This window comes from Zeus faber (assembly GCF_960531495.2).
Source record: "Zeus faber genome assembly, chromosome: 11".
Taxonomy (NCBI): domain Eukaryota; kingdom Metazoa; phylum Chordata; class Actinopteri; order Zeiformes; family Zeidae; genus Zeus; species Zeus faber.
In genome coordinates this window covers 23,752,448-23,763,693 of record NC_137205.1, presented here as the reverse complement: position 1 = coordinate 23,763,693, position 11,246 = coordinate 23,752,448, and positions in this window count along the sequence as shown.

Sequence of the window (11,246 nt, the reverse complement as noted above, 5' to 3'; positions counted from 1 at the left end):
AGAGGAAGAGGGAGCTCATTTCACGTGTGGCTCGTAAAGCGTGCTGCGGGAGTCCCGTGTCCTTGACTGAAACTCATTGAATGTTCATACCGCTGCCAAGTCAATCTGAGCATCCCTCCGGGGCGGAGCCGGGGAGTTGGTACTTAGCGCTGAACGGGAGAACTTGGCACGCCAGCCGTCTGTCAGGCCCCACAACACAGGCACTCTGCGTCTACCGAGCTAGAATTCCCGCGCAAATCGCCCCCCCAAAAAAAGGGTGGAGAATGTGATTGTGTCTGTAGCCATCACACAACTGCCTCCATCAGTCAAATACAGCAGCAGTGAATGAAAGCCCCATAATATATATCCTTCCAAGATATATTGTATATCCTAATATATCTTATATAAATATATATATATATATATGTATATACACGTATATATATATATATATATATATACACACATATATATTTATATATATATATATACACACACCCTCACACACACACACACACACACACACACACACACACAGACATATACGTATATATACGCACATATATATATGCAAACTTGCACCATTTTCTCAATTTTGTCAGAATGGTTTACTTTTTATTGCTTTTTTTTTGATTAATTGTATATTGCTATTTTTTTGTTGATTTCTTGGATTTATTGCACATTGATGATTTTTCTGATCTGTCTATCTCTCCATTTCTCTTTCTATCTTCCACTTTCAGGTTTTGATGTTCATGCAAAATGACATGAAAGTGACATTCATTTTATTTATCTCTTTCTTTTGTCAGTGTATTTATGTAATATTATATGATAGTTGGTCTTTCTTACATACTGTATGTTATAATATAACATACAGTATTCAAGAACCCATATTATGGGTTTCATTTTGGCTTGATGAAGACAGTTCCAAAACTAATGGCATTTAAAAGTTATTTTACCACAGTTAGAATATCACATATACTTTTGAGAGTGCTGCTAGTGCATTTAATTGAGTGGAATATTGATTGTCCTGGAATGCGGAAGTACCAGCAATTTAATTTGCCATAATAAGGACAAGGACTTGGCAAGGATAATACTTGTTTGCCCACTGGAATTAGGTGTAATTTGTTACTTTCCATCTCCGATCTGACTCCCAACAGCACACATGCTCTTCACGCAGGAAAGGTGTGTGTGTGCACTGTAGGTAGAGAGCAGCGTTGCAGGTTATTATGGTCTGTTCATGGCACAGCAGTTTCCATCAGCGGTGCAGCCAGACCGTAATCAGACCAGAATGAGACTGTTCTGAGGGATGGACGGGCTCTGTGTGAAAGGGAGATAGAAAATTATTTGTATTAATATTATCTGCAATGTTTCCACATGTAGCATTATTCTTTTTTTTGTGCCAGGATGTCCATTGATAGTTTTTGGATACCGCTTCTGTTAGGATTTCGATGTGGTTGAAATTGTCCATGTTTCTCTGTGTGGTCACCTCATGTATACAAGCATCTAGACTGTCTAGACTCTGGACACTTATTGGAAAAATCACATATTAATAAGAGGGAGGTCATCGATAGCTGATCAGTACTTTCTTGCACAAATTTGCAGATTTTAGTACGTTAAACATGTATTGCAGCATTTCAAGATGCAGGTATAAAGCTCTTAACTTGCTGGAATATATCTTCACAACTACAAATAACCCTGTTTGACTTCCAACTTTTAAAATGTTGAAAGTGAATCTGTGTCACTTTCTACAGCTAACCTATCTAGCAAAATGGAGAGGGAGCGTATCTGCTGCATATTCCCATGGCCCATCGCTCCCAAGGTCCCGAAAAATGATGGAGTCGAAAAACATCCTACAAAGTACAAACATCCACAAAGTAACTGCGTCACTTCCGTTGACCGTATGGGATTGGAGGGAAGTGTGTGTGTCTGTGTGTGTCTGTGTGTGTGTGTGGCGGAGAGGGACGCGAACCCACATTTGGTGTTTATCAAAGCGCTTGTAATCAAACTGCCCCCACCCCTCACACACCCACACCGATAAAACAAACACAAATAGAAGCGTCCGTCCTTCCAGACCTAATTCAGACAAACTAATTGTCCATCCAGCCAATTAGGCTCCGGCAGATTTGTGTCACTCCGAGGACACCAACCTCCAGACGTCCCAGCAGCCTCCGCAGCTCCTTTTCACCAGATGGATCCGACCCGAACCCTGTCTCCCCCCTGAATGACAGCCCTCGACCCCCCCTGTCACCGGGACCCCTGTAAAATGTCAACAAGCTGTCTGGGGATGTGCCCGATGGAAACAGTGTGACGCACAGCCCGACACACGGTTTCTCTCTCTCTCTCTCTCTCTCTCTCTCTCTCTATCTCTCAGGCATCTAGCGAACCCCCCTCTATGCTCCACACACACCCACACAGACATATATTTTGTTCCCTGGCATTTCCCTGGGAGCATTTTTGGAAAGGTTTCCTGTCACTCCACTGCTTCATTTATTTATTTATTTATATTTTTTTTTACATTAAATGACATCTAGGAAATTTACAATAGAGCTCAACGGTGACTGCCCACTTTTTGAACGGCGCCATTTCCAGAAGTGAATTTCCCATTCGTTCACTCCACTGACGTCTCAGAAAATCCTGACATAAAGGGTTTTAAGCCTAGAACCAAGGCAGCCATCCAGCTACAAGATGAATCGTGACCATAAAATATTTGATTCGGAGCAAAAAAATAAATAAAATTGGAAAACTGAGTAATAGGCAGACTGCGTACATAATTATTTTAAGAGTGAAGGAACTACTTATCCCATAAACTATCGTGAATGATGCCTTTCCAACAACTTCCAACCTAATGATGGCTCACACAGGTCACATGATAGCATTACACTCTCGTGATTGGTCAACAACCGGGTCCTCGCCAAGATGGCAGCAAGTGTAGATGGGACTGACATCCGACTGTTTTGGATGTCATGGATTCGACAAACCCACAGACCATCTGAATAATATGTGTATTATGGGTGGTTCCAACATAGCACTGTTCAAGTTTCATCCAGATCGGTTGGGTATTGTGGATGGAGTTTGTGATCACAATCAGTACCTCACCAAGATGGCGCCACGCACACATGTTACATTATGTTACATGTTACAACCAAGAAGTCACTGTGCACATGGGCAAGTTGACGGAGAATGCAGATGACGTGAATCAGTAACCCAAACCTTACCAAGACACTGTCAAGCACAGATATAGGCGAGATTGGACTTTGTGACTTTTGTCATTAGTGGGAAAGGTTACACCCGGGTTTCAGCCCGGGACAAATTACCCTGCAATAGGCTCCGATTGGCTCTGATCTAAACATGACACCTGTGGGGATTTTTCGGATCATTTTCGGATGTTGCTGCAGTAACTTGGCAGGAATATCCGTGTAACGTTGAATAATTTCATATTCGATTCAGAATCCAAAATCAAAACCAGAAGTTATTGACTTTTTTCCCCATGGGGGACCACGAAACGTTTTGAGTGTGGGGATTGCGCCGCGGGTACCACAGCGGAGAACATGTGAAAATGTGATAAATATATATATATACTGTAGACTTCTGAGGACACTTGACACCCAGCAGAGTAAGTTCTACAAAATAAAAACCCAACAACACCACTGTCAGAATTTATAGACATGCCTGAGATATCAACATATACAATCTTCCTGAATTATAATTACTGGTAACAATAACCATAAGTAAAAACATAATAGAAGGAACATTATTATTGTGTAGGACTGCAAAGAATTCCAAAAGAACAACTAGTAAAGCGCCTACAGAAGTCACTGCAAAATCTCTGATGACATTCAATACAGATGACGTTCTTTCACAGAGCCTCATTTCATCAGGGGCGATGCACGGATTAGAGACAGGGACAAGCAGGGTGCAGATAATAGTTTGACAGCGGTGCTTAAGAGCAAGAACCCCAAATATTTTGACACGGACGGCAAGTGCCCGATACGATTTTTGCTAGAAGGATGTAGCCTTTATCAGGATATGAAAATGTCTGGTGGAATAAAAGACAAGGATTTAGGAAGAGATTATATTGCAATATCGGAATTGCCAAGGCAACACCCCTTCCGTAAGACAACATTTGCATTAACGCACGCTGAAGCGGTGACTGTCTGTATTGTGGTTGAAAATGATGACTTTTCAATATGGAACATAACCATGCCGGTTGATACAGCCATTCAGAGAACACTGGTAAATAATGACGCATGCATCTGCAATTATTAAGCAGGGATCATGCTGTGCGGTTGTAGATCCACGTGCGTGCAGCACAGTTGGACATTTGCAGGATGACTCACGCAGCGACTTTGTAGCTTATCACGACAACATTGACCCCGTTTACAGGCATTTCTGTAATGGCCGCACATTCATTCAGTGAAAGCCAACCGCTATTTGATATCCCTGGACGGAAAGCACAAACTATTGAGCGAATAGTGAACCAAAACACCCCACGAGACCCCATGAGTCTCAATCTCTCATAAATGTTGCCGATAGAATAAGCCTTGAACTGTAACCAATTCAAATATCTGATGTTATTGTAATCAATACACTGAAGAATTCAAGCGATCAATTCCTTCCTTTGACACCGGCTCAACAAAAACAACTTTGCCTAAAACTGAATATCATTCATTCCTTTAATTGCGTCCACATAAAGCAGTCACATACATAAAGCAGTCACATACATAAAGCAATTGCAATGGGTGACCCTGGTGACACTAAATCTATTGTGAGTGTTATGGCAACTGCTTCTTGGGAACGTTTTCATTTGTGATGAGTGGGAACCAAAACAATCGCAAAAAATATATATATAACATGAGCGACATGAGCACTCTTCTGCCGAAAATGTTTTGCAAGTGTCACAAATGAAATGTCTTTCAAGTTTGGGCTGAGGCGGAAATACAAGCAACGATGAGTCTACTCTGCGTTGATATTTTCACGCATAGTCGTCAAAAAAAAACCAAGACGGTTAAAGTTTGAATACCATGGAGCCACGATTTTAACACGGGGAAAAACATGTCAAGGAATGCCATCGTGAAGCGGTTACATGTGGGAACGCAAGAGAGTCGGAAGACACATGTGTGTCAACCAATCATGATGAATAGTCGTGCTCACAACATTGACTAAAATTATCCTGATTTTTCATTTCAGCCATAATCGTGGAGCTCTACTTCAGAATGGTAACCGCCGTTAATTGCGTCGTAGGAAACCCACTCACAGCCACGAAAACCACCCGATCACAGAACTTCACTGTAACCAGGCTGGAACAAATGAGCTTCTGCCGAGACGTGGCTGTTACACTTTAGGGTTGTGGGCACCGCAGTACTTCTCCACGACATTGCGAATAAAACATATTTTTCTTAAAACAAGGTGTGTCAATTACGCACATTTTAGTATTTTTCGAGCTTATTGTGCATAATCTCCGGGTGCGTTGCAATGACATTTCACTGCATACAGTATATGTATGAATGTGCGTCTACGTATGTGTCAGATAAACCTCTTGAATCTTGAATCTTGATACCACACGGACTTGTAGCTCGGTTGCCTTGAATGGTCACAAACGTTCGTATCCCATGATATGAATGGGATTTTCACTTCCGGAAACTCACTGTTGAGCTCCATTGCAGAATTTCTTTATGACGGAGGGGAGGCAGGGTGGCATTGCCCGTCTGCAGGATGAATACACATACAGTCCTATGCATGATTGAAATGTGCCCTCCTCCACTTAATAGAAAACCCAAACCGACAAAACTCATGGGTTGGAATTTTATTTACGGAATCCTGGCAATAGCGATCAGAAAACAAATAGAAGTGTTTTTTTATGTTCCTTTCTATGCCGTCCACTGGCAAGGTCCATGCGTAATATTCAAGATTCAAGATTCAAGATTCAAGAGGTTTATTCGTCACATACATATTCATACTTTGATACATATGTGCAGTGAAATGTCAATGCAACGCACCCGGTGATAACAGACAATATGTCCTAGACTGAACACAGTAGCTACCTAAGAATTTCTACTTGACTAACTAACTGATTCCTAAAACGTAATGCAGTAAGTCGAATACTATAGAATAAAATAAAAATATATAGAATAAAATAAAATCAAATAAAATAAGAACTCAAGGGTAATGCAGGGTGGGGGTACAAAATATATAACGGGAATCATTTCTATACGATGTTCTATACGATGTTATTATAATGCACTATTTAATATGATGTACAATTTTGCGCAGTTAAACAGTCTGGTGAGCACAGCCAGGTTAGTGCACAACTGGCCCTGAGCCTCGTAACTCGCTGTGTTATGAGGCTTAGAGATGTTTTTTTGAGTAAGCCAGTGATTAATGGAGGGTAGGCTGTCCTTTATGTTTCAATGGATATTTTCCAGCTCACCCAGGTGGGGTGTATAATGTGAACTTCTGAATAAAGAGGCGGCCGTGTTTTATGTTGTTGCACATACACCATTCTATCACTGGTAAAATATATATACACAAATATATATAATAAATACATCATGACTGAGCAGATAATGAAATAAGATCTTAGATAAAACAACAGACACTGACATTTCTTTTTAAAGTGAAATAAATATAAATATTGAATATAAATAATTTAATAATATAAATAAATATATATAATAGTACAGTAATATAAATCATAAAAATATAAATATTTACTTTTTTTGCAAGATTAATATTTACCTATTTAAAAAAATATATATATTTTTTTCAATTATCACACGGGATCTGTATGGCTTCTTGAAGACCAGTTCCTTTAATAACGTGCACATAACGTGCAAACCATCTGCAATTGTGTGTTTGCTTATGTGTGTTTGTGTGTGTGTGTTTGTCTGTGCATCCTGCGGTGAGAGAATCCCTTGTGAACGTCAGAGGTTGGCGTGGCGCTCGTCATCCTCTCCACCCTGCTGGGAACCCCCCCCCCCCCCCCCCCTTCACCCCTCCACCCCTCCACCCGCTCACCCACCACATCCCACGGTGGAGAGCAATATAAACATTAAGTCACACATGAAGCCTAAGTGTGTGCGTTAGAGACATAATGAAGTTCTGTTTTTATGTACACACACCGTACACAAAGATTTCTGCGCCGTGAGGTTCGCTCCATTTAACACAATGTTGTGGGTGTGTCAAATCGGGTTTCAAAATGATTCTATGTGGTATTAAGGCGCAGTGTGTGTGTGTGTGTGTGTGTGTGTGTGTGTGTGCGTGTGTGTGTGTGTTTTTCTATGTGGTATTTAGGCGCAGTGTGTGTGTGTGTCTATGTGGCATTCAGGGGCAGTGTATGTGTAGGTGTGTGTGTGTGTGTGTGTGTGTGTGTGTGTGTGTGTGTGTGTGTGTGTGTGTGTGTGTGTGTGTGTGTGTGTGTGTCTGGCTGTCTGTGTATCTGTGTCTGTGTCTGTGTATCTGTGTCTGTGTCTGTGTCTGTGTGTGCGTGTGTGTGTGTGTGTGTGTGTGTGTGTGTCTATGTGTGAGCGTCAGTAGAGGTCACTGCACTCAGAGCCTAATTTGATTATTTTTTCCCTTGTTGCCTTGAGAGATAATCTAAACAAAACAAATTGGCCCTGCAGAGGGAGGGGTGGTTTCAGCACTGAAAGGCGTATAGGATACAGGATACAGTATTTGAAGGAAAACACCCCAAACACGCTGCTCTGAACGTGCGCTGGGTCCTACGCATTGCAGGGGTTTTCTCCATCAACGCCGACCACAGGGGCTCGCAGATGGAGCGACCCACGTACAACAATACGTCAAAAAAACTATCTTTGTGCGTCTCGTGTGTCGAAGAAACAATGGTTGGACTGCAGAAAAGGAGCTTGAATACAGAACTATAATGAGAGCAAAGAAAAAGGAGATCCTACCTTTTTAAACCTAACGAGGCTTGTCGCACATTCATGCAAATATATGAGTAGCATATGAGATGGATGGATGGAGAGAGAGAGAGATAGATACAATTGAAATAATTGGCAATAATCAATAAGCCCAACAACAGTTAGGTATACAATTGTAAAAAAAAGTGTGTAATCTTGTATACATATATCAAGTTGTGTATATGTGTACTGTATATTCAGTATGTAATCACCAATCTGTACATCTACTATTTACAGTATCTGTACATATGCACACACAAAGAAAAACATTTATACAGTACTTCCCAATCCTCCACATCTGGTATGGACCCATGGTCACACACACACACACACACACACACACACACACACACACACACACACACACACACACACACACACACGCCAGAGATGTGTCACGTGACGTGTCACATGAGCAGCAGATTCATCTCCATCTGTGTTCTCTATCGATCGGTTGCTCAGAAGAGGAAAAACAGAGAGATGGAATGACAGACAGATGTGTAATATCACACCACACATATAACCAGCAGATGGGTTGGCCACATCACTTCCTGTCAGTTTCTAATATCATTAACAACAATTATTATGACATACTTGGTTCTCTATCAGTTACACTAATACATACATTTGTCTAAATTATTCTCATGTTTCAACTCATATTTCCTCTCATATTATCATATCATATCATGTTAGCTGTCATGAAATTGGTGGTGTGGTGATGATGATGGTATTGTGGTCATTGTTGTTGTTATGGCGACGGTGCAGTTTCGGAGGTTGCTCACGGCTGAATAGTCATAAGGAGTCTCACCGAGGTGAGAAGAAAGAAGAAACCTTCGATCCTTTCCAATCCTCTCTCTCCATCCACTCCTCCGCCCTCCTCCACCGCCCTGTGTTTTATGTGGAAACTCCTCCGCCGCCGGCGCAGCGGTGGAGGAATCGGCGGCTGAATCAACAGAGTTTCGGCCCGAAGCCCGGTCGCCACTCACGCGGGAGACAAGCGCGGGAAGGAGGGGAAGGGGAGAAATTTATTGTAAACAAAAGCCCCGGGGCGCTGCTTCACGAAGGCTGCATGGATATTATTTATTGATCCACACGCGGACACACGCACACACACACAAACACACACACACACACACACACACACACACACACACACACACACACACACACACACACACACACACACAAACACACACATATACAAACTCACAAGCTCACACAGAAATATAGACACACACAAACATCCACAGTGCAAATACACACACACACACACGCACACACACACTGACAGACACACAAACACACCAAACTCCAAAAAAACAAATAAGACAGACAGACAGACAGACAGATAGATACTGTAATTGCTGTGATACAGCAGCACATATGAAAACAGCAGGCAATAGTAGAATAAGATGAAATAATAAATATAATAATAAATTATTAATTATTAATAAATTATTAGAGAATTATAAAGAATATGACAAAAAAATGGCAATAATCAATAAGCTTAAAAAAATCAACAGTATCAAGGACAAGCACACATACTGTATTTAGGACACACACAGACACACACACACACACATGCACACACAAGGTGCAGCATCCATGATGGACAGGTGTGATCTTATCAATATAGCCCAGCAGGCATCCCCTACACACACACACACACACACACACACACACACACACACACACACACACACACACACACATACACACACACACACACACACACACACACACACACACACACAAACACACTGTGTGAAGGAAAAAAAATGAAAGCGAAATAGAGAGGAAGAGAGGGAGGAATTGACAGACGGATAGACGGGGAGAAAGGACAACGCTCAACTGTTGAAATGAGCAAATGAAGCCGTGGCCGCTCCATCTCCGTGCTGATAAGGACAGAGACAGGCTGTGATGAGAATTGACCACTTTGCCTTTTTGGGAAACAAGCGGCCGAGCGGCTGAAGCGGAGCGATGACAGCGTGTCAGCCGAGGAGGAAACCAGTCACACACACAGGTGACAAGAGTTTGTTGTGGCTAAATATTTACTTTTATTTTCCGTTGCTACATTACTGGTGTTTTATTAAGGAAATATAGTTGTATCTACACCGATCAGCCACAACATTAAAAACCACCACTAATAACCGCTAATATTGTGTAGCTCCCGCTCATGCTGCCAAAAACAGCTCTGACCCGTGGAGGCATGGACTCCAAAAGACCTCTGAAGGTGTCCTGTGGTATCTGGCACCAAGACGTTAGCAGCAGATCCTTTAAGTCCTGGCAGCTGAGGTGGGTCCCCCATGGATCAGGCTTGTTGTTCCAGCACATCCCACAGATGCTCCATCGGATCTGACCCTAACCCATCACATGATGTAGAAGAAAGCGTGATTCATCAGACCAGGCCACCTTCTTCCACTGCTCCATGGTCCAGTTCTGATGCTCACATGCCAGTTGTAGGCGCTTTCAGCGGTGGACCTTTCTATATCATAACCAGCATTCACTTTTTCAGTAATTATGCTACGGTAGATCTTCTGTGGAGTCCAACCAGACAGGCTAGACTTCACTCCCCCTGCACATCAATGAGCCTATGGGCGTCCATGACCCTGTCTCTGATCCTTCCTTGGACCACTGTTGGTAGGTACCACTGCATACCGGGAACACCCCACAAGACCTGTCGTTTTGGAGATGCTCTGACCCAGTCGTCTAGCCGTCACAATTTGGTCCTTGTCAAAGTGGCTCAGATCTTTATGCTTTTCTATATTTCTTGCTTCCAATACATCAACTTCAAGAACTGACTGTTCACTTGCTGCATAATATATCCCACCCCTTGACAGGTGCCATTGGAACAAGATGATCAATGTTATTCACTTTACCTCTCAGTGGTTTAAATGTTCTGGCTGATCAGTGTGTATATGCAGTATATATATATATATATATATATATATATATATATATATATATATATATATATATATATATATATATATATATATAAAGTTGTATACGCATTTCAAGTAGGAAGTATAAATCATGGTAAATTACTGTCTGTTTAAATGATTCCACTCCCCAGCAAGCTGACTTTACAGTCAAATCTCATCAAAGGATATAAATTGAAATGCACGCACCAAAACCAGAGTAGATGAGGAAGAACTGACTGTCTGTTCTGTCTGTAACTGGAGCCAATTCTTTGCTGGTTTCCATCCCAAATGGATTTCTTTAGTAATGTACATCTTTCACACACACACACACACACACACACACACACACACACACACACACACACACACACACACACACACACACACACACACACACACACACACACACACACACACACACACACAC